Below are 26,188 nucleotides of genomic sequence, written 5' to 3' on the forward strand. Positions count from 1 at the left end.
AATCCTCACAAAACCCTTCACCCTTCATCCTTTTTCATATCTTTTTAGGTCGAGCATCAGCGTGCATGCGCTGTCTGCAAGACCTGCTGTAATTACTCGTACTGAGTGTAATCCCGCCTACCACTTCCCATTGGTTCATTCGTGTCTCTCATTCGTGTGTCTCCTTTACTTCCAGGCTCATTATTGGCTGGTGCTCCTGGTACATCACTTCCATTTTTAAACCAGGAGCACCGGATAACTACAGTTTCCTTACACTGTAGTTCCATATGTATTTGGGGACTGCTTTGTTTTAACATGGTGCCTGCTTCCCTCGCAGCCACGCACATACCGGGCGCCACGCTTTCTTCGGCATGCCTGCTTCACTCGCAGTCATGCACATACCATGTCCTGCGTTTTTTTCACCATTGTTCGCATTCCTCCATTTTTTTAAGCACTACACTTTAATTATATTTGCAGCTTCAAAGCTCTGTGCTTTCATTTTATTTGCAGCTTCAAAGCTGCATCTGCTCCACCTCCAACCACTAAAAACAAGCTGCACATTTCACACTCCTACCCCTTCTTTGTTAGCGGCCGGGCAAAAGCCTCTTCTGGCCATGGTGATCAGCCGTTGTGCCGGGCTCCGATCTGCCCAGCTCTCCTCCTCCCCTGCAGCAGCTGATCAGCAGCCCACAACACCAGAACGAGTTGTGTGGCTGCCAGGACCCCGATGCATGTGAGTCGCTGCTTTTGTAAATTTTTGCCATTATAGCGCAACTGAGGAGAGGCAACGAGCTTAGCTTCTGTATTTTCAGCGCTCAGTCCGATGCAGCGGTATGTTTGACATTGTCAGCACAGCTGTGCTGAGCCCTTGCATTGGGTAAATAGTTCTCTATGCGCCATTAAGCAGTTTGCTGTAGCAGCGCTGCGTGAGATGGTGTTATTTATAAGGTAGAAGTATGGCTGTGATGAGCCTGCAAGCTGCTTCTTCAATGCTCCAGTATTTGAATAAAAAAATTCCAACAACCCTTCCCCTATTGTCCTCCAGCGGGGCATGGAATCACCTGAAATGTATTATAAATATGGCGGCCGCCACTAAAGATAAACACCAGGACGAGTTGTGTGGCTGCCAGGAACTCCGGACTCAATACGCCTGGGCTAGCTTTATTTACTATGGGAAATTATTTGATTTTTATTAACACTTTCTGCACATTTCAATGGCAGATTTTAAGCATACGAAGCTTTGTACTTTTATCTTGGTGCTACTCTTCACTTTCCGTGCGTGCGTGCATTTACCAATATGTTAATTGTTGCTTTGGCTGCAGAAGCCTCACAAACACGTTTATCAGAAATCACCACAACACATCTCTACCCCCTCGCACCCCAGGGCAGGCATACAGGACGCCTGGTTGTGGGCCCCTAAGAGAGTCACATCCCAGAGGAAGCCTGATCTGGTTGTAACCTCATTTCCCCGATCGCTATCGCTATCGCTCTGCATTTAGAGGGTCCTTGTCAACGCCCATTCCCTCGTCTGCACACATTGCAAAAACTGATTATTTCCTGTAAATATATATACAGGGTCGGATTGGGATCACAATTCGGCCCGGGCACTGACGAAAAAAGTGGCCCACATTCAAGAGGCGTGGCCCATATTTAAGGGGCGTGGCCCACATTCAAGGGCGTGCCCTTTCATGAAACACTATTTGCACAGACAAGGAATGAAAGTGGGAGGATACTGTTCTTGCACAGGACACAGGGCAAAGGTGCCAATGGGCTACATGCTGAGCAACTAAAAAAAATAGCAAGGCCCCTTTCTGTCACAAAATTATTCCAGCCCTCCAGCACAGGAGCACCTGAAAAGCAGCAAAGCCCCTGCTATTACTAACCTACTTAGCCCTCCCCAGACCTTCAGCTCAGGAGCACATGAACAGAGGTAAGGCCCCTGCAATAAGTAAATTAATCAGCCCTCCAGGCCTCGGGAAAATGTCCTGGCAGGGGAGCACAAAACACAGCTTTCTGGGTCATCCAAGGTAGTTTGAGTGTTTACCATTTACTGTAGTATTACCCTTGTACCTGTGTATGGTACCCCTTTGTAACTTGCACACGTCACTTTTCTCTGGTATCACACTGTATGCTACCTCTCACTTTTGTTTGCTTTAGATACTTGCACAAGTGCCACCATTGCCTATGTAACGTTTGTTCTTGTGCTGGAGTGTCTGCCATTTATTGCAGTATTATACCTCTACTTGTACTTTGTACGCTTTTGTAACCTGCACACATATCACTTTTTCCTCCTGTAATGTACCGATTGCTACCTCATGTATTTTGGTTGCTCACTATTGTCACTTTTGATTCATGTAACTTAACGTTTGCTTTTGTAATTTGTCCACTTGTAATTTTTCTCCTCATGTATTATTGCTGTTCCTTGTTAGAAAAGCGCTCTGACACCATCGGGTAAAGTCCGCGCTACATAAAATTGCATAAATAAATAAATACAATAAAAAAAATTCCAAACATCACCTGGCCCCCACAGCAAGACCCATTCTTCCTCGTCCACTATGCCCTGAATGTGAAGGGCTGTGGGCGAAGTGCTAAGACTAACACCGTTTCTGAGCTGCATGGGCCCCAGGGGGGCCGAGGTGAAAATGGCTCAAAGGCCTGAGAAACACCTGGCCCCCCCGGGAGGCCGATTCTTGCAAACGATCACCCCTCCCCAGCCCAGCCTCAGCTTGATTGCTTGGCAGGGCAGGGGTGAAGGAGAGGCCACAGCTGACAATAGCTGTCCGGCCGCACAGCGCGGCTGCTTTCATTTTCACTGTCTGTCTCGTGCCCTCCGTGGGCCGTTTTTTTTTCTCCCCTTTCCTAGTCCACTCTCTGTGGACTGGGACAGGGGAGAAAAAAACCGGCCCACAGAGGGCACTGAGGCACCGGCCCTTCGGCCCATTCCCGAATGCCCGCCTTGCCAATCCGCCCCTGTATATATATATATTTTCTTACAAAAACATTAGCTCCAAAACATAGTAAATAATTAACTTCAGTTTTTACCATATGCTCCGAACTATATTCAGAACTAGTGTCAGAGCAACATCAGGAAATTTGTGCGTGCTTTTTCACTGCCACTTATGGGTTTTTAAAAGATGTTGGTCTCTAATGCCTTAAAAGTCATTATTTACCTTTTAGATTATATCAAATTCGGTAGCAGCAGGATGGATTTTAAAAAAACGCTTGACAGGTTTAGGTGCTCTTTCAAATTATAAACATTTCAACCTCTGATGCCTTTTCAGTAATTACATTGTTTAGATAATTACACATTTTAAAACATGTTTTTGTGCCACCAGCACCCAGTTCATTATTCCCTATTTCTTGTATTTGTCACCCCGTCTTAGCCACGCAACCCAACATACACACAGCAGGCCTGGCTGCGTCCATTTAAAGCTTGCTTGCTATGCTTTTCTTTTAATATTGTTCTTTAATAAAAGCAAGTACTAGCGGTTTGTTACGACTTCTTATACTTCTTTTAAAAATTATTCTTACTCCCATACACTATTCTGTTACTTTAGTAAAATCTATACCGTTTCATTTTATATGCTGCGTACATTTAGCATTTCCACAATTATTCTGTTGGCTGCAGAAGCCTCTCAAGTACGTTTATTTTTGTGAACAAACCATACCGTTTACTTTAGTGGACTGCAGAAGCCTCTTTTCTCCCTTTATCTTAATTCACAACAACCCTTTTCTACCATTCAGCACCCCAACATATACACAGGAGGCCTGGCTGCAACAGATCTCACATTACTGAACGTTTGAGCTATCGGTTTTGCCTTATTTGCAACTCCAATAGCTCAAACCATAAGTAATGGGATACCTATTGCATTGCAAATGGTTGTTTGACTTTTGCAATCATTCCTGGTATTGGTTCAGTTTGAGAATGTCAAGATTGTTACCTGGGAGAATCATATTGTGGCCATTTCAGTTTGAATTGTGTTTATGAAGATAGTAGCTGCAAAGATGACTGGACCCCCTCTATAGTATTTTAAGGTCGGGGAAAAGAGAGGAAAGCAAAACACATAAATATCACCAAATTTCCCTCATTGACCAACAGTATTTTAGATATACCAGTGACCAAAATTTTGTTTTAGATATCAGTTTTAATATTTTTTTGTTTTATAACATATTATTTTTTTTTAAATTAAAAGTCACTTTTTTTTACTTTAAGAGTTCATTCTTTATACAATACATTATATCATTGTTACATTTCTTTTATAACCATGATAATTGTCGAACAAGATCCTAAAAATAAATACATATACAATAATATTACTCAACGTCCTCCTGATTGCATACCGATGCAGTCACTACAATCATACAAAAACATTCACTCCAATACAAACTATCAACATACAATATCTGAAGATGATAGAGGATAATGGTCAGGAAAAAACAGTTTTTCTCCTGTCAACATAACGGGTCTCAAATGGGGGATATTTTGAGACTCCGCACTGGGTCGACGCGCGTTTCGGTGGAATGCGTGTGTTAGACACCACCTTCCACAGTGACGTAAATAAATAATTTACTCTCTTAATTTCTATGCAGGTAAGTACTTAATCAATAATAACTCAATTCGGTTGAAAAAAACAGAGTCCGTGGTGTTAGAGTTCTAAGGGGTTTTATTCCTTAAAAAGGAATGGTCTGAATCAGAATATCATGTTCTGACCACCACACAGGGTGTCAGAAGGGATAGAGCGCTACATTTTATTTACAGTACATAGCTTATATACTTATTGTACAACATTAGAAACAGTATAGGAGGCGTAACAGCTGAGAGAAGACAAGATAACAGTATGCACGTGGTACAATTACGTAAGCAGAAGGCGTAAACTAGGCGTAACTGGAGGTGTGTTCTAGAAACGTCACAAGTAGGTGACACATGTGGGTGGCACTAAACTAGAGATGTTGCAATGTCAGCAGAAATCGGAAGTTTGGATGCGCGCGCAGCTGCATGACGTGTGATGCACGTGGGACTGGAGGGTGCATGGGGACTTGACATTTACACTGACGGAAAGAGACAGAAGTCTGGCATGTCAGATCAACTTGTGCTTCTATCATATCTGATATCTGATGTTTAGGAACTAGACTATCTGGGCGGAAAGGTCTCTAGAGCAGAAGCTATTTTATACTAACTGTGAGTGCGTGTATAAGCGCCTGGGTGTCTGCAAGAGGAAGTGTGGGGGCCTGAGCCTTCCATGGAAGCATGGCAACGGAGGCTATGAATTACTTGAATTAATTCATAAAGACAGGTCGGCCCTTTGGCCCTGCAGCTGAGGAAGGATGTTTACTGAAGCTAGCAGGCTGGAATGTATCTTCGGGGAGGAAAACAGATAACTCGAAGGTTATAGTCAATCTTGGCAGGCAGCAGGCTGAGCTTGAGCACGGAGGGCCGCGCTAGAAGTAAGTCAGAGTTCACGGGTACGGGGGGCAGCCTGGGCTGCTTGCTCTCAGAGTCAGAGAACAGAGAGGTCTGGATGGCAGAAATTCAGGCCTACTTGGGCAGAACTGAAAAACGTGTAGGATGCACCTTAAAAAGACGTTGGCAAGGCATACTTAGGAACGGACCATTGAACCCATTCATGGTGGGTCTGAAAGAAGACATGTTAACGGTGGACGCAAATGTATCTGCGTCTTCATAGCTGGCACAGGAGGGAAGTTACATGCACTTTAATCTCGTACATGGAGTCGGTGGGGTACTCGCTAGGGAACACAACTTGACCATAAAATTTATATTACCTCATTCCCTCCTTGTTCCCTACGGACCCTTCATGATATATCAATCCTCATGAATCGATCAGTCTGTTCTTGTAACATTATATGTTCATCTTTCTTTCTTTGACTGTTCAGGAGACAACTGGAATGCTCAATACATGACGTGGCACACAGTCCACATATCGCTGGCCCACATTGTAGGCACAGGCAGCAACTTAAATCTATAACTAGACCAATGCCTAGGAAGGATAGGATCTTCCATCCCCAAGCGGATAACGTTGTCCAGAACCAACCGGACCAAGTCCAGGTGCCTGGATCCTGATGTATCAGACTTGCAATTTTATGAAGACGAGTAATAGCTTTGTATACAGATGGTGCGTTTTGTGGAATGAAAACACAGCAACTTGACCCGATGACCTTACAGGCTCCACCTCTATCTGCCAAGATGACGTCAATCACGAGACGATTTTGAAGGACAACAGTCCGTATAGCAGACTGCTCCTCTGTTAAGTTACCTAGAGCGGAGGCAGTTTCATTCACTACTGCTTCAAGGGTTCTGGTTAATCTACGTATCAGCTTACTATTAGATACAGTACCTAAGTAAGGGAAGAAACCTTTATTGAAATCTGTGTATTGCTCCCATGCCGTTTCAGTATAGTCGACAATCGGGAGATCTCTTCGGAGTCTACTTTTTACTAGATTGGTATTTCTGTGATAATCTGGAGGAGCTAGGAAAACGGGTGGCAGTAGGAATGCAATATAACAGGTACCATCCCAGTCTGGGGGCAAACGTATGTATGCGGTATGACCACACACAAAATAAGAATGACGGGTAGCTTTAAAAGACGATTTACCATGATCACTGAATTCGACCACAGTAGTGCATTTACTATGACCTAAGTGTACTGAACCTTTCTTGCTAACACATAATTCACCTGTGACTGGTAGTACGGACATGACGGGCAGTACTGGTTCGGTTTCGGATTCTACAGTAAGGATCATAAGACTAATTGTGTAATTACCTAATCCATACACTTCATTTTCTAGATCGGTTCCTATTCTAATGGGGAGTCCCTCCTGGTTAGGGTGACAGACGTGAAGCAGAACTAAGTTCAGGTTTCCCCAAACCCAGCTCCCATCGAAAACAGCAATATCAGGATCTAAGGAATTAATTATTTTAAACCATGCACCACATGAGCCATTGTGAGTGAACGGGTACGGAAAGAGAGGCAGAGCTCCCTTGTAATTCTGGTAGGGAGGGAGTCGGCCACATATCCAGCAGTTTGTAGCGTTATTTGTCTGATGGGAATGGTGCAACATACTAATGAATGTGTTATTGCGCAGCGCCAATCTGTAAGAGAGTTCATGTGCAGGAAGTTCACTAAAAGAGTGTTCAGCAGAAACATTGTAAGCAGATTGTTCATGCTTGAAGATAGGACAATATATGGGAAGCAGTAAACTGGCAATGATAACTAGAACACTTAGAAAAAACATTATTAACAGTGTCACTATACAGTGACTACGCAGTGATTTACAGTATGTACGTTTCTTTGCTTCTCTCTCTCTCTCTCTATCTCGATCTAGGGGATACATGTCAGAAACTATTTAACCGATTCACCTAGGGGAGGACTTAAACAATTAAACTGTCTGACTTGCTAGATCGGAGCTTCATACGGTAGAGTTCTTGGGGAGTTTTCTCCCGTTCGGTAACGGCAAAGTCTTTCGCTTTAACACAGTCCTTGATGGGGGTGGGCGAGTCAGAGTCCTGTTTTAATTCGGTCTTGAGTTCATTACAGAGTTTTATATGACTCGAGTGGACCCACCCCTTACGTCCTTCCAGTTTCACGGCGGTCCTGGTGGTAAGCAGAACGGTCTTCGGAGACTTCCAACGGGCCTCCAGCGGACTTTTCCGGTCGAAATTCCGGACGAGTACCAGGTCCCCAGGACGGACCTCATGCGCCTTTACATCGGTGTTGTCAGGGAAGGCTGCGGCAACCTGTGAACGACATGATTGGAGTGCAGACATCAAGGAGGCAAGGTAATCTGTCAACATGTTACTATCAACATCGGTTATTTTTCTCGGACTGGGCGTCCCCCACATATTCGGTGGTCTACCAAAAACCACTTCGTACGGAGATAGCCCTGATCTTGAATGGGCGACCATTCTCATGTAGAATAGTGCCACGGGCAGGGCGACTATCCAGTCGACCCCTTTATCCTGACATATTTTAGCAAGGCGTATCTTTAATGTCTGGTTATGCCTCTCTACAAGGCCAGCTGCTTCGGGGTGTCGGACACAATGGAATCTCCACTGATATCCTAGCAGTAAGGAAACTTGTTTCATTAACTCGGACGAGAATGGCTGTCCGTTATCTGAATACACGACACGAGGCAAACCGTACCGTGGGAAGAATTCACGAACCAGCTGCTTGGCAGTGGTCGGAGCAGTGTAATCTGATACTGGGTAAGCTTCCGTCCAGCGGGACAGAGCACAGACAACTACGAGAACGTATTTAAAACCTCGACAGCGGTCCATCTGGATATAATCCATCTGGAGGACTTCAAAAGGGTGATCGGGAGGATGAAATCCTCCTTGCTCTACAGGGACGCTTTTACCTGGATTGAACTGACAACAGATCATGCAAGTACGCACTTTCTGTTTTGCTGCTGCTCGTAAGTGTTTGTTGTACCAGAGGTTCTGTAAACTGTCTAACATGGCTTTCTCTCCAAGATGGGCAGGACTATGTGCTGTATTTATCATGCTTTGAACCATTGAGTCAGGAAGAAACCATTTAGATTTTTCCTTCGTCATCCAACCTTGATCTGTCTGAATCCCTCCTAGTTCAGTCCATTTCTTTATTTCATCTGCAGTAGCGTATGTCTGAATATCGATTACGTCTAGGGCGGGATCTCTAACTGCCATACACTGTGTCGGTACTAGTGTCTTTGTCACATCAGTAGTCTGGGTGTGAGTCAATGCTGTATGTTTTGCTGTCTGGTCTGCCAGGTCGTTACCCTGGGAAACAGAATCTGTGGCCTTAGTATGTGCTTTACACTTCATGACTGATATGCCCGAGGGCAAATGTATTGCTTCTAACAGTGCTTGAATGAGGGGACCATGCTGAATCTTGGCACCATGGGAAGTCAAGAAACCTCGCTCTTGCCAGAGGACTCCGAAGTCGTGTACAACTCCGAAGGCATAACGGGAATCAGTGTATATGTTAACATTTCTGTTCTTGGCTAGAATACAAGCTCGGGTCAGAGCGATGAGCTCTGCTGCTTGAGCAGACAGTGTGTCAATACGATGTGTTTCTTTAACTTCAGTTTCAGTGGTCACGGCATACGCGGCCACTAATTCTCCTGTACTTGTTCTCATGCATGAACCATCCACATAAAGTGTCAGGTCTGGATTTGTCAGCGGGACATCTGTTAAGTCTCGTCTCGGCTTTGTTACTGCATTAATGATTTCTATACAATCATGCTGAGCTGGATCTGTCATATTTGTAGGTAACAATGTTGCTGGGTTCAAGATACTGCAGCGTCTAATTTCTATGTGTGGCTGGAATAGCGTTAATTCATAACCTGTCAGTCGTGCTATAGTCAAGTGTTGAGTCTGGGTTCTGTTTAACAAAACCTCTACAGAATGTGGAACTTGAACAGTTAACTGATGACCTAAAACAATTGAATCGCTTTGTCTGATTGCTAGTGCTGTTGCTGCTACTGACTTTAAGCACGCAGGGAGTGCCTGAGCTACTGAATCCAATGTACTAGAGAAATAAGCACAAGGCTTATGTGAACCTGCTTGATCTTGAGTGAGGACAGACAACGCTGTACCATCACGTTCTGTAACAAAAAGTGTAAACGGTTTGCTGTAACATGGTGTCGCTAAAACTGGTGCTTGGCATAAAGCTTTCTTTAATTCTTCAAAAGCCTGTGTATGTTCTTGGGTCCAAGGGAGGGCAGTCGAAGTTGCTGCCTCCTGCGTTGTTAACTGAATGAGTGGCTTGGCTAGAAATGCATATTGAGGAATCCATTGTCTGCAGTACGAGGTGAGGCCTATGAAGGCCCGCACTTCCTTTTGTGTCTTGGGTTGCGGCATGTTCACAATTAACTGAATGCGATCGGGAGTGAGCTGTCTCCCCACTTTGGACAGCAAGTGACCCAAGTACACAACTTGCTGAACACAGAATTGTAGCTTCGAAGGGGACACCTTATGTCCCTTGTCGGCCAGGAAATGTAAAACTGTCAGTGATGCTTGTTCACATTCGGGCTCACTTCGTGCGGTGATCAGCAGATCATCGACGTATTGCAGTAAAGCTGTGTTAACTGGCATTGTGATACAATCGAGCTGTCTTTTCAGTGCTTGACTATAGATGCTGGGGCTTTCTGTGAATCCTTGAGGTGCGCGTGAAAATTTGAAACTTCGTCCATTTAAACTGAATCCGAACAAATATTGGCTCTCTGGGTCAATAGGTACACTAAAGAAGGCGTTCTTGAGATCGATTACAGTAAAGAACGTCGCTTCGGAATCAATAGCAGTCAGTAAGGATGAGATATCGGGGACCACAGGATACTGTGGGATAATGCATTTATTTAATTCTCGAAGATCAATCACCAGCCGGTATACTGGCGGTGCATTGGGATCTGTACGTTTAAGAATCGGAATGATGGGTGAATTACAGATGTTGGAGTCGGTCTCGACGACCACTCCTTGGGCAATGAGCTCTTCAATGATTTTCAGTAAAGCCACTACAGCATCGGGTGGTAACTTGTATTGTCTGATTCTGGGTAGAACTACACCTGCTTTAAGTGTGACACGGTATGGTGTAATGTGCATACAACCTACATCAGTTGGGCCTTTTGCCCACAAGTAATCTGGTACATTTTTCAATCTGGCATCAAATTCTCTCAGGACATAGTGTCCCTTGAAATCCCGCAGAAAGAGTCTAACTCCCTCCGGGGAACAGCATATAATAGCTCCTAAAGCCTTTAATGTTTTAATTCCTAACAGATTTTCTGGACATGATTTCGTAAGTAACAGGTCTGTAACACGTGATAATGGACCTACAGCTAGGGGAACTGGTTGCGATACCTCATTTACAATAGGCTGTCCTGAAAAACCAAGGGAAACATTCTGTGAGCCTGAGAGGGGTGCCCCTGGGACTTCATCATGGCTGATTGTAGTGCGACTTGCCCCTGTGTCAATTAAAAACTTTCTATCTTTTCCCAATACTTGACTGTGTACATAAGGACCTTCTTGATCTACAGGAATCTCAATAAGAGGCAAGTCACCTTCCCTCTCTAGGCTGTTTCATGTGTATCGGGGATAATCGGGGTAAGCGGACTGGGCATACTGATACATCTGCTGTGAAACTTGCTGAGTTGAGGCAATGGGCTGTGGCTGTGGTACCGCTACTGTCTGTACTGACTGTGCTGATGCATGCATAGGCTGTGTATTCTGCATGTGCTGTTCGTTCTGTGAAGACTGATTCTGGTTATGGTCTTGTCTAGGTGGATGCGGTCTTTCTTTAGTTTTACCTGTTGCTATGTTATGTTTCAGAACTGGGCATTCATGTACGTAGTGACCTGGCTGCTTACAATAATTGCATGTCCCTTTAACGGGAGCTGCAGTGTGACTTGTTTGGGTCGCACCCTTTCTGTGACTGTCGGATGGGACCATCTGGGCTACTAACATTTTCATTTTCGTGTCTTTCATGCGTTTCTGTTCCTGATCTTGTTCTTCCCTAATTCTGTTCTGATGATATTGTAACATTTGTAACATCTGTGATGGCGTATTTGCTTGCCATGTACTCTCGACCTTATACACTCTATTTTTAACTAATGGTAGGGAATTCTCGACTAGCTTTGTTACAAAAAGGTGCGGGTACGACTCGCTACTTGGCTGCAGGCCACTATTAATAATGAAACATTTCTCGAATCTTGAATAAAAGTCACTAGTATCTTCATCATGTTTCTGTTTACAGGACGATATGGCGTCCCAATCTTCCTTTCTAGTTGTCAATAATCTGGGCAGGACCTGTATTATCAAACCTGGTAATGCTTTAGTTTTGTCCCCAAGGCCTAACCCTGGAACCCGTTTCTATTTGTTCTGATTTTACTCGAATTCCTTCAGTAACTAACTCATTTTCTTGAGCTTTATCTGATTCTCTAAGTCTGTCTTCTCTACGGAGTTCTTTTTCAGTACGCTTGTGTGATTCCTTACGCCAAAATTCTATGGCGTCTTTCTGAGATTGTCTGGCTTTCTTTTTCCATAATGCTTCTTCTACCTTCATGATGCACTCGGCATCCCATGTTCCATTTACTGGCCATCTGTGTCTTTCGTCTAGATGCTTGGTGTAATCGGTCCATAATTCTAGATACAGAATGGCATCTAAGCCATGTTTATTATACATAAAATGACCTGGAGTGTCCCTAGGGGGGATCGGAATTTCTTCCTCAAGTACCCCTTTTCTGGTTCTTATTTGCTTTAACTTACTGAGGAACGGCATTTTGCTTTACTTAATACTGAACGTCAGATTCTTAACTGCTTGGTTCTAGACACAACTAGTTTAACAGGAACACAATAATACACATGAAAAACAGTCTCTCATACAACGACATTGATTACATAAAAAGACATTTGAAACATAGATAACTACCCCCTATACTAGATGTACTGCTCAACAGTACAGATACACTGACGTAGCAGTGCAAAGATTCAGAAATTCGGAATACTAGATATACTGCTAAACAGTACAGATACACTGCCTAAAAACAGTGCAGACCGGACTTGCGTACCCAAACCCGTACAGATACGACCCAGCAATGGTACTCACCGGGAAGCACGGAAACAGAAGGCCTCGGAAAACTCGACTGGACTGGACTCGGCTCGACTCGGAACTTCGGAAAACTTCGGAAAACTTCGGAAAACTTCGGAAAACTGGGAAACCTGGTGGGCCTCTTGACACCTCGGACCTTGCTTCTTTCGGCTAGGCTCTGGTCGGGATCCTCCGCACTCCTTACCGCCTCGTCTGGGTACTGATCGCAATCTTCGTCACCTCCGTGGGCCAGAGGAAGATACAGGAAATCCTGCCGGTACGCGTAGGTTCCGTCAAGCTGATGGCAGGGGACAGAGTGTGCAATGCACCAACCGGCGCGTAAGGTGGGGGAGGGGTCCCTATTCGGGCGCCAAAATGACGTAAATAAATAATTTACTCTCTTAATTTCTATGCAGGTAAGTACTTAATCAATAATAACTCAATTCGGTTGAAAAAAACAGAGTCCGTGGTGTTAGAGTTCTAAGGGGTTTTATTCCTTAAAAAGGAATGGTCTGAATCAGAATATCATGTTCTGACCACCACACAGGGTGTCAGAAGGGATAGAGCGCTACATTTTATTTACAGTACATAGCTTATATACTTATTGTACAACATTAGAAACAGTATAGGAGGCGTAACAGCTGAGAGAAGACAAGATAACAGTATGCACGTGGTACAATTACGTAAGCAGAAGGCGTAAACTAGGCGTAACTGGAGGTGTGTTCTAGAAACGTCACAAGTAGGTGACACATGTGGGTGGCACTAAACTAGAGATGTTGCAATGTCAGCAGAAATCGGAAGTTTGGATGCGCGCGCAGCTGCATGACGTGTGATGCACGTGGGACTGGAGGGTGCATGGGGACTTGACATTTACACTGACGGAAAGAGACAGAAGTCTGGCATGTCAGATCAACTTGTGCTTCTATCATATCTGATATCTGATGTTTAGGAACTAGACTATCTGGGCGGAAAGGTCTCTAGAGCAGAAGCTATTTTATACTAACTGTGAGTGCGTGTATAAGCGCCTGGGTGTCTGCAAGAGGAAGTGTGGGGGCCTGAGCCTTCCATGGAAGCATGGCAACGGAGGCTATGAATTACTTGAATTAATTGCATAAAGACAGGTCGGCCCTTTGGCCCTGCAGCTGAGGAAGGATGTTTACTGAAGCTAGCAGGCTGGAATGTATCTTCGGGGAGGAAAACAGATAACTCGAAGGTTATAGTCAATCTTGGCAGGCAGCAGGCTGAGCTTGAGCACGGAGGGCCGCGCTAGAAGTAAGTCAGAGTTCACGGGTACGGGGGGCAGCCTGGGCTGCTTGCTCTCAGAGTCAGAGAACAGAGAGGTCTGGATGGCAGAAATTCAGGCCTACTTGGGCAGAACTGAAAAACGTGTAGGATGCACCTTAAAAAGACGTTGGCAAGGCATACTTAGGAACGGACCATTGAACCCATTCATGGTGGGTCTGAAAGAAGACATGTTAACGGTGGACGCAAATGTATCTGCGTCTTCATAGCTGGCACAGGAGGGAAGTTACATGCACTTTAATCTCGTACATGGAGTCGGTGGGGTACTCGCTAGGGAACACAACTTGACCATAAAATTTATATTACCTCAACAGGACCACTGCAGATATGACAGAATATCAGGGGACAATTCGCAAGTCCGATCTAGATAGCAGAACAAGATACAAGTTGCGATAAGTGTCTGTTAGATATTCACATGAGCGTCAGTTCAATAACCCAAAATTGAGTAGAAAAAAATATATGGCTGGATTACTGGTTCAAATCGCTTCTCCAATAATGATAGGTAACAGAGGGAAAAAGGCTCATCATGTAAATCATTAGTATAGTAACTTCTTTCCTCCTTGCATCTAATTTGATAAAGTTCATATAGAAATGATGATAGGCAGAAGCTACCGTGTATCTCTTCTTAACGGCCGCATTGTCCACTATCCCTGCTGCCAATTTATATGAAGATAGTAGCTTCCATCATTTGAAGAAGCAGATGCAGGTTATCTAGAAAAGTGATAGGTGACTCTTTTGGGGATTTAAAAATTTTTTTTATGGTGCAAATGTATATTCTTAGTAGGGCGCTCGTTTTCGTTTTTGCTAAGGATAAAAGAGGAACATTGTAGGTTTGAATTAAAAACACTGAAATACCAAGAAGAGAAATGTTGGTCCCGAGAAGCCAACCCAGCAGCAGAACCCTCTGGGATCTGATGTAACTCAACAGTTAGAGAGTGGATGTGAAGAGGCATGTAATGAAAGTGATGTCTCAAAAGGATACTTCAACAAAAACTGTTTGTGCATATAGAATCAAATCAGGAAGGTTTTACTTTTCACAGAATTGGTTTCCCAGGCCAAAACTAAATTCTGATGGATACTTCTAACTGCTGATTCCTCACCTTGTGAATACACTCAAGTCCTAGTCTGGATCCTGAGATTTTTGTCAGCATTGCTTGGATGTGAGCAATGCTGACATCTCTTAAAAGTGATATTTATCTGTAGGTAGGCAGTAATGCTAGAGCCACATATATGTGCCATCCTGTGCGCTGATGTAAGTACCTTTCTTTCCATGCCTTCGTACATGGATCTGGAGCTCCCTCCCTCAACTTTTTCTCATCTTTTTGATTTTCCGTTTCTCAAAATGTTCTACGGTGTTCAATGTAACATGATTTATCCAAAGACTACTGGGTTTAAACCTTGTAGGGACTGCCACAAGCAGATGTTTGACAGATTCCCACCAGGTATGCCTGTGGTGCCTCCACTCTTATCACAGCTATAGGACCTGCATGGACTGCACCCGAATGAATTGCAAGGCGATCTGGGACAGTGAATCAGATATCTACCTCTTTGAACACTGTCAGAAGGCCTGTAAGTGCAGACCCCTGTCGAAGAAGAGGATATGGACTTGTTCCTGTTCTTGGGCCATTCTTGCGAAAGGTCCTCTTCACACTTCCAAGATGTCAGTGAAGTCCAAGTCAAAGAAGAAACACAAGATATCGAAGCATGACTTTCTTTTCCTGCCACTCATCTAAAAAAGTTGCTTTGACATCCATGTTTCTCCTGGTCTATTCTGATCTCCTTCAGAGGAACAGCATCCATCCCTGCACACCTTTAAAATACATCCTGGTCATGAGCACTATCTCACCATATACCCCACTAGTGAAGATAGTCGTGAGCACACTGCCGGATCATTTATTGTTTTTTTTTTTCATTTTTAAACTGCCCTGTTTGCGTGTCATTTTAATGGTCGGCATTTTATCAATAAGATCTTGAAAGGTTCGTAAAGAGAAGGAAGGTGCACCAGAAAGAAGTTATTGAGCTTCATATATATTCCAAAAATATATCCTTTATTGTAGCAGTAGTTTAAAATTGGACATTAGCCAACGCGTTTTGTTCCGAATGGAACTTCGTCAGGGCTCAAATATCTTAATCCCGGTCTGATTCGTTGGTGTACGTGCGTCAGTATTTCCCAAGGCTCAATCAAAGTAAATAGAAGCCTAAGTTCACAAGCAACAAATACTGTCGGACTATTCAGTTCAAGTGTCCCACAATCTTCCAGAAAAGGATAGCCCAAAGTTATTACCCAAATTCTCCATATCCACAAACAAGCTGAGTTGCAAAGGGTAATCACTTTCAATATTCCCAAAATCCAATGGCCAGTATAGCGGCCAATAATACTGGTGTAGACGCCCATAGAACTGATCCTTTATCCGTACATTCAAAACATGTTTGGGGAATGTCTGACACTGACCAGGATTATTGGCACGAGCCGAGGACTGGAACTTAAATAGGTTCAGATGCTGGGTGAGGATCCAAATTGAAGACCACCCACATTATCTCTCCGGTCCTGTGTGTAACGTGCAGCCCTCCCGAAGTGGATGGAGGTTGGCAGAGAACAGACACACTAACATTTCACACACCACAGGGAGTAGCTACTCTGCCCTCGTATCACATTTTCCCTCACATAGGCAGTATTCCTTTTGTCCTGAAGAAAGTCCAGGACCTTTATGGCCACACAGGAATGAAACATGTCGGCACTAGGGTCTTAGGAACATAATACTCCAACGAGACCCGTCTTTTAGATTTTTTAATGACCCAGACAGACCCCAGAATAAAGGGAAGCCGGGGGTCTGACTGAGGTATTTTAATCTTTAACCCCCTGGCCTTTATCTATCTAATGAGCTCCCAAGACTGTGGTTGAGCCCACCCTGACTTCTAGTGGTCGGGGTGACCCGATAATAAAGCATGACACCACCAGGGTGTGTGAGGGTAATTAAAACAAAAAGTGTTCTTTCCCATAAACATGGTTGTGTTTAGAACAACCTTCCACAAGAGAGGCCACCCTCCTTTTTCTCTCCTCTTTTGTCCCCGCTCTCTGGCACAGCTAGTTCACTAGCAACTCTGACCAATGGTTGGCCATTTGGAGTATTTTTGTGAATAATGTATTAAGAATGGAGGATATACTCCGGTTAGAATTCCTCTAAAACCTTCCGGGCACTGGGACATTTCCCAGTACCTTTATGTGTTAATAGATATGGCTGAATATCTTTACAAACCTGGCAACAACCAATCAGCGTAGGCAGCCTTGCAGTACCAGTTATATATGAATATTAGATTGCTGCCCAGTTGTTACGTATAACATACAGAAGGGTGTTGAATGATCAGAAGAAATCACATGGACTGAACGTCTACATTCATGTGTATTATTTTAAACAATATTGCAGTGGTGCAAGAGTACTGTCATGAAATATCCACGTAAATAATTTAGAAAACATTTAATCTTTAGAGGCTAGCCATCACCTCAAATTACCAAATCAATTGTTAGCGTTATTATTCCACGGAACTTTAGAAAATGTCACTGCGCCGCTCCACCACTTTTGTAATAGAACAACTTGGGCCATTCAGTGTCCCATGAATCCTTTCTGTTCTTTCTGGCATTTATCAAAATTGGAGACAGCACAACTATTTGTGGTTTGACTGTAATGCTATTAAAAGCACAATTTGTGATAGCGACGTAACAAACAATCGTGGTATTTACAAAGTTTTAATTACAGATTTCTAAAGTGATATTGTTGTAATCGAAATCGACATAGCTTTTTTACAGAATGTCCAACTGAAGATAAACTCTTCCTTCTTTTGTACTTTTATATTCGGGGTTCTGGCCTGTTAAAATCCTAAGAAGATGTGTACCTATAATTATCACACAGCGAATATTTTTTTTTTTTAAAGCCACTAGGTGGCGCTGTGAGCATAGAAAGAAAAAGCTAATTATAAAACACCAGTACACTGGTACATCAGCTGGGTCTGATAACAAAGGAAAGAAACCAGGTTGTGAAAAGAGCCTAGCGAACCAAGTAGGAGAAAAACATGAAGTTCCTCCATATTAGTCGCGCTCGTTGACTCCTTGGAAAGACACTTAAGAATGTTTAAGGAAAACAAATGAACACAACATTTACCGGGCTTGAAGCCAAGGTCTTACACATGAGGCTCAAACTCTACTATTGCACCACAGCCCATACCCATGAGATGTTGAGAGGACATATGTTTATGGTAAGACAATCACTGCTTTTTAGGTTTCGCCCGCACAGCGTATATGCTACACTTGCGAGGGGTATTGTTTGAAATAAAGGGCTTGGAGCCTGCCTTTTGCTCACCATTCATTGGCATAATTGTCACTCTCCTATGCTACCTCCTAATTCGCCAGTGCTTCAGGTATCACTTCTTTTTCTTTCTGTGGAGCAAGGACCAAGCACAGATTGATTCAACTTAATCAGTGTCCGCCTGCAGATCGCACAGTGATTCAGGTACTATTTCGGTCACTGCCGCCACTTGGCTCCATCTCCTTTATGTACAGTATATGTTGCTTCCTCGTCCACCAGCCCCTCCCAATCTAAAACACATTTATTGGTGGACAAACCAGTTCTGGCAAAAGCATGCACAAACTAACAAGCTCCTGGATGGGATCAAAGGCATCAAATATTTACATAGATTGTAGGTCTAGATAATTGGTAACCTATTGCATTGTATTATAATTCATTAATATAGCACTTATAAGCCCTGACCAGGCTTTGAAGCGCTATAGGGCATTTCAGTGTCAGCTTACTATACCACACAATGGCACTCAGCTCCACATCTCACACATACCCACATTGGCACTTCACTCCAATCTACACAATTCCACTCCGCACCACACAATGCCACTCTCGGGCCACACAGTGCCAGTCCACGCCCCACAGTTCCAGTCCATACCATAAAGTGCCAGTCCACTCTACTCCACTCTGCCACAGTATACCACGCCACAGCATGCCATTCCACTCCATCCTACACCACTCCACTCTTCACCACTCCACACCATTCAGAAGTGTGGCTCAATGGTTAGAGCGGCAGACCTGATGCAGAGGTCTAGCCCGGGACCAGGGTTCAATTCCCCGCCTCGGCGGGTCTTGGGCTCAACATTCCACGGACCTGATCATTCTCGCCTCGGTGCCTATTCCAATCATGGAGTCCCACTCTGCAACTCTGGGCAATAGCTTGCTTAATCTCCACAACGGCCCCCACAACGCTAAGGATGCTTGGCCTTCACCCTGGGGGGGCCCAGGAGTGGACGCCTCACAGGGAAAGCCAGGATGGGTTCCACAGCGGTATTCGTACAAGCGCCTTGAGACCCTTGCGGGTGAGTAGTGCGCTATACAAGTATCAATTTACATTTACATTTACTCTACACCACTCCACTGTATTTGACTCCTCTAGGCTCTGTGCCACTTCACTCTATACCACTCTATTCTGCCAATCCATGCTGCTCTACGCCATTCCACTCTATGCTGCTCAGCTCTGCTTTGCGCCGCTTGACACTCTACTCTACATCCATCTGTGCTACTCTGTGTCACTCTGCTCCACTTCCCGCCACTTCTTTCTGTGCCACTCTACTCTACCCTACACCACTCCACCCTATGCTACTCTACACCACTCTACTCTGTGCCCTTCCATGACCCTCTGTGCCACCACACTCTGCATATTCTCCGCCACACAACGCTCCACAAGACTGCTCCACACTGTGCCACTCCACTCTACAGAAATGCGTGACCCTTGATTGAGTAACGTCCCCTGGTCACAGCCTGAGCCCCATGGTGAGGGTTGTAGTTTTTCACAAAAGGTTTCTGAAAGCGAGTTCTAGATATTTCAAAACATCTTTATTTTCATATGTTTTCTTAAAGTTGATTCTTCATAATAAACAATCCAGACTTCAAAATACATTGATGGTTTGTCCAATGCATTTCGGCTAGGTCATAGCCTTCGTCAGGGACATGCTCTACAATTTAAATAATCACAATTAGGAATCCATCAGAGGCCATATGCATCACACATACTATCTAATTCCTATCATTAAACAATCCAATGTTAAAGCTCTAATTTATCATGTGATTGGAGTGAGTTATCCAAAAAACGGAGGTGAATAGACTCTGTGAAACTAATTAGCATTTTAAGAAAACTAATCAGCATTTTAAAAAAAGGTTGTGTAAGTGTCCCTTCACCAACATGCGAGTGGTGAACTGTACACAAAAGTATAAAATAAGTAACAGCATACTGTGTTCAAAACCAGGTGAATGAAAATGACTTCGAGTTGCATTCCTTTCAAAACCGGCATGTCAAAAACATACAAGCTAGTTCATTCGGGGTAATAACAACCTGTGCGCGAAACCAAGTGGCTGAAAAGATTAACAAATGACCGCAAGTGAAATTCATTCCAAACCCGACATGTAAGAAGGGCTTGGTGCACGCTTACCGGTCAAAGGTAACTCCTGTTCCCAAACGCCATTCCCTGGAAGTGCTGTTTACCGACTGTGGTCGGGCGTGTGAATTAAATCACTACGTAAATCTATGGGTATAGAAAGCGGACTGGGTCCGAAAAGGTTGTATAATGCGGCCATGGTAAGCTGGGTTGAGAAACGTGAACATCAATGTTAAATAGAAATACAATCAAATCAAATCAAATCATTAATCGGGCTCTCTGTCTAAAAATGCTGCGATGCGTAGTTCAGTTTATGGTATGCCTTGTATGGGAAAATTACAAAATGAAAATTAGAAAATGAAAATTAAATTGTATCGTTATCAGTGCATTCTGTGAAATTATGAGCCAAAACATTTCAGTCTTTGCACAGCAGTATGTGAAAATGTCATAGATGTGTAACCATGTACATTCATCAGAGAATAATCATAGTGAGAAAAATGGAATTAGTGGCAATTATTCGAAATCATGCAGATACTCAAGAGGTAAATGATAGAAAAATTAGGAAGTTACGACGGGACACTGTGGATTATAAACTCGGGGAGGTGTACACCTGGGCAGAGGTGTATGCCCGCCGTAGACAGAACAAGCCAGAAACACAGGGCACGGATACGTCATCGACCGGCAGTTTTAGACAGAGAGCCCGATTAATGATTTGATTTCATTTGATTGTATTTCTATTTAACATCGATGTTCACGTTTCTCAACCCAGCTTAACATGGCCGCATTATACAACCTTTTCGGACCCAGTCCGCTTTCTATACCCATAGATTTACGTAGTGATTTAATTCAGACGCCCGACCACAGTCGGTAAACAGCACTTCCAGGGAATGGCGTTTGGGAACAGGAGTTACCTTTGACTGGTAAGCGTGCACCAAGCCCTTCTTACATGTCGGGTTTGGAATGAATTTCACTCGCGGTCATTTGTTAATCTTTTCAGCCACTTGGTTTCGCGCACAGGTAGTTATTACCCCGAATGAACTAGCTTGTATGTTTTTGACATGCCGGTTTTGAAAGGAATGCAGCTCGAAGTCATTTTCATTCACCTGGTTTTGAACACAGTATGCTGTTACTTATTTTATACTTTTGTGTACAGTTCACCACTCGCATGTTGGTGAAGGGACACTTACACAGCCTTTTTTTAAAATGCTGATTAGTTTTCTTAAAATGCTAATTAGTTTCACAGAGTCTATTCACCTCCGTTTTTTGGATAACTCACTCCAATCACATGATAAATTAGAGCTTTAACATTGGATTGTTTAATGATAGGAATTAGATAGTATGTGTGATGCATATGGCCTCTGATGGATTCCTAATTGTGATTATTTAAATTGTAGAGCATGTCCCTGACGAAGGCTATGACCTAGCCGAAATGCATTGGACAAACCATCAATGTATTTTGAAGTCTGGATTGTTTATTATGAAGAATCAACTTTAAGAAAACAAATGAAAATAAAGATGTTTTGAAATATCTAGAACTCGCTTTCAGAAACCTTTTGTGAAAAACTACAACCCTCACCATGGGGCTCAGGCTGTGACCAGGGGACGTTACTCAATCAAGGGTCACGCATTTCTATTGATTACTTGTACCCTGAAGGAGGGTACACCCTGGAGCACGCAACAGCTTTTTGTAAAAAAAATAAAGAATTACAGAGTGCAGGCGTGAAATAATTATCCACTCCACTCTACACCACTCCAGGCCACTCCACTCTACGCCAACCCACTCTGCACCAACCTACTGTCCGCGACTTCCCACATGCCACTCTACTACAAAACGCTCCACTATACACCACTTGATGCCACTATGCTTTATGCCACTCTGTACTTTTCTGTGCCACTCCACTCCACTGTAAGCTATTCCATGCCACTCCACAACACTTCATGCCACTTCACTCAATGCACTCTACGACACAACACTCCACTCTTTGCCACTTGACTCCCCCACCACTCTACACCATGCCACTCCATTTTACTCTACTCTGAGCCACTTCATGCTACCGTACTCCACTTTACACTACTCCATGTCACTCTGCTATACGCCACTCTACTCCACTTTATGCCAGGTCATTCTACGCCACTCCATGCCACACCACGTCGCTCAACTCAATGTGCTTTATTCCACTCTACGCCTCTCCAGTCCATCCCACTGAACTCTACGCCACCCACGCATAACTATGCCACTCCACGCTACTTTACACCACGCAACTCAAGCCTGTGTCACTCCATGCCACACAATCTACACAAATTTACACCACTCTATACCAGTCCATTCCACTCTACTCCACTCATTGCACTCTACTCCACTCATTGCACTCTACTCCACTCATTGCACTCTACTCCACTCATTGCACTCTACTCCACTCATTGCACTCTACTCCTCTCATTGCACTCTACTCCACTCATTGCACTCTACTCCACTCATTGCACTCTACTCCACTCATTGCACTCTACTCCACTCATTGCACTCTACTCCACTCATTGCACTCTACTCCACTCATTGCACTCTACTCCTCTCATTGCACTCTACTCCACTCATTGCACTCTACTCCACTCATTGCACTCTACTCCACTCATTGCACTCTACTCCACTCATTGCACTCTACTCCACTCATTGCACTCTACTCCACTCATTGCACTCTACTCCTCTCATTGCACTCGACTCCACTCATTGCACTCGACTCCTCTCATTGCACTCGACTCCTCTCATTGCACTCTACTCCTCTCATTGCACTCTACTCCACACATTGCACTCTACTCCACACATTGCACTCTACTCCACTCATTGCACTCTACTCCACTCATTGCACTCTACTCCACTCATTGCACTCTACTCCACTCATTGCACTCCACTCCACTCATTGCACTCCACTCCACTCATTGCACTCTACTCCACTCATTGCACTCTACTCCACTCATTGCACTCTACTCCACTCATTGCACTCTACTCCACTCATTGCACTCTACTCCTCTCATTGCACTCTACTCCTCTCATTGCACTCTACTCCTCTCATTGCACTCTACTCCACTCATTGCACTCTACTCCACTCATTGCACTCTACTCCACTCATTGCACTCTACTCCACTCATTGCACTCTACTCCACTCATTGCACTCTACTCCACTCATTGCACTCTACTCCTCTCATTGCACTCTACTCCTCTCATTGCACTCTACTCCTCTCATTGCACTCTACTCCACTCATTGCACTCTACTCCACTCATTGCACTCTACTCCACTCATTGCACTCTACTCCTCTCATTGCACTCTACTCCTCTCATTGCACTCTACTCCACTCATTGCACTCTACTCCACTCATTGCACTCTACTCCACTCATTGCACTCTACTCCACTCATTGCACTCTACTCCACTCATTGCACTCTACTCCACTCATTGCACTCTACTCCACTCATTGCACTCTACTCCACTCATTGCACTCTACTCCTCTCATTGCACTCTACTCCTCTCATTGCACTCTACTCCACTCATTGCACTCTACTCCACTCATTGCACTCTACTCCACTCATTGCACTCTACTCCACTCATTGCACTCTACTCCACTCATTGCACTCTACTCCACTCATTGCACTCTACTCCACTCATTGCACTCTACTCCACTCATTGCACTCTACTCCACTCATTGCACTCTACTCCACTCATTGCACTCTACTCCACTCATTGCACTCTACTCCACTCATTGCACTCTACTCCACTCATTGCACTCTACTCCACTCATTGCACTCTACTCCACTCATTGCACTCTACTCCACTCATTGCACTCTACTCCACTCATTGCACTCTAGTCCACTCATTGCACTCTACTCCACTCATTGCCATTCTACGCCACTCAACTCTGCCACTCTACATTACTTCACTCAATGCCACTCTACACCACTTCTCTCAATGCCACTCTACACCACTTCTCTCAATGCCACTCTACACCACTTCTCTCAATGCCACTCTACACCACTTCTCTCAATGCCACTCTACACCACTTCTCTCAATGCCACTCCCCTCTACGCCACTCTTGCGCCTTTCTGTGCCACTACACTCAATGCCGCTCCACTCTACCCACCGCCACTCTACTCCACCCCACTCTCCTCGATGCCACTCTAATCCACCCTATGGCACGCCACTGTATTTCATGCTACTCCACTCCACACTATGCCACGCCTCTCCACACTACTGTAGTGTGCGCCACTCTATGCCGCTCTGCTCTACGCGGCAACTCTGCTTTACGCGGCCACTCTGCTCCATGGCCACTCCACTCCTCTGTTCTACCCTGCTCTGTGCCACTCTGCTCTAATCTGGTTTGCTCTTCTCTACTCTGCGCTGCTCCTTGCCACTCTACTCCACGCCAATTGACTCCACTGGCCTCTGTCATTGTCCTCTATGGCACTCTTTGCCATTCCACTAACTTGTAACTATGCTGAACAGCAGCCGTGCTTCTGTACAATATGGCTGAGACATTGGCAATGTCAATAGCTTTCACTTAGGGAGAACCTATTGGCTTTGCCAATGCTTGCTTTATGAGAGTTTGCAGAAAGATGTTTGTGCCGGAACGGGTAGCAGCGTAGAGGGAACAGCCAGGCCTGCACAAAAAGAAAATAAATGTAAAATTTGTGTTTATAAACGTTAAAAATAATGAGTTAAAATAGAACACATTGTTCCGTGTCCCCTGATGTCGAAAGGGTCTACTTCTATGACTGATGTGCGCACAAGCAAAATCCTGTCACTCACAGTGAGGAGAGTCAATTGAATAAGTGGCCTGACCCACTGTCCCATGCAGTATATTGTGGTGTGCAGAAGCAAAATGTGGATGACAATTTAACGGACTAATTAGTGAAAATCGCTGTCCTAAAACTCCTCTATGTATGTATGTATTTTTAAAGATTAAAAAAAATAATAATAAAGGTCTTTGCTAATGCCAGACCCAAAAATAGGCATAAGTGCAGCAGTGCGTTTAAAGGCAAGGACTGAAACCGAGCCAGATGTGTTGTGCCTTCTTCAGATTGCGTGCATTGTCTCTCGTTTCTTCAGTGTTGCGAAGCAGCATGTCCCTGCAGTGCCTTTTGCTGGGAAGCAAGAGGCACGCCTGGTGCAGGTCCTGGAAAGAAGAGACTCCCTTCTACTGCAAGCTACTCTTTAACTCTGTGTTAAATGCAGGGAAACTCAGCTCAGTGCATCACACACTGAGCTAAGTTTCCCTGCATTCAGGTGTACTGTGCCAGCTTCATTCCGGGCCCTGTGAACTAAGCATACCCCGGCCACACTTGCCCACCAACTAACTTTTAAGTCTCAATTTTACCTCCTCCCCTTCCCCACTAATATATCCCCGGGTATGGCTCGAGCAGGAACACCCATGTCACACAGTTCTTCCAGTCTGGAGTCACACTGTTATATGCCCTCAGGTGACAGCTGCTGGTCCATTAAGAGGAAGCAGTGACCATGGGGACTCTTAGCCACTATAAAACTACACGTGGGGTCCCTAATGGTGGTGTTGAGAGAGTCTTCATGCCCAAGGAGACAGAAAGCTGTAGAGGACACCTCTCTGTCTCCTAGTCCTAGAGTCACCAAGCACCTCCAACGAAGAGTGCGCCTGAGCCTGCAGACAAAGGGAGGACGTTGGGATTCAGGAGCAAGACCATGGCTAGAACGCCTGGGTTATTACGGGGCACCCACCCAACAGCGCTGCATCGGGTAGCTATGCTGGGGCAAGGAAGATTAAGATGGGCAGCGCCACCTTCAACTACAAGTTTGCTCACCTTGTCACAGACTAGGGTGGGATCAGTAAACGTGTTAATCCATTCCCTTCCTCTAACGTAGTGGGCAACGGTGGGGGCAGAGG

At 44.5% G+C, this 26,188-nt stretch overlaps 1 protein-coding gene across 1 annotated transcript in view; it reads left to right on the plus strand.

Moving 5' to 3' along the window:
* IPPK (inositol-pentakisphosphate 2-kinase) overlaps positions 1 to 26,188 on the plus strand; it is a 311,737-nt gene that overhangs the window by 282,846 nt on the left and 2,703 nt on the right. The window lies entirely within an intron of this gene.

The sequence above is a fragment of the Lissotriton vulgaris genome, chromosome 9 (genome assembly GCF_964263255.1).
Source record: "Lissotriton vulgaris chromosome 9, aLisVul1.2, whole genome shotgun sequence".
NCBI lineage: Eukaryota > Metazoa > Chordata > Amphibia > Caudata > Salamandridae > Lissotriton > Lissotriton vulgaris.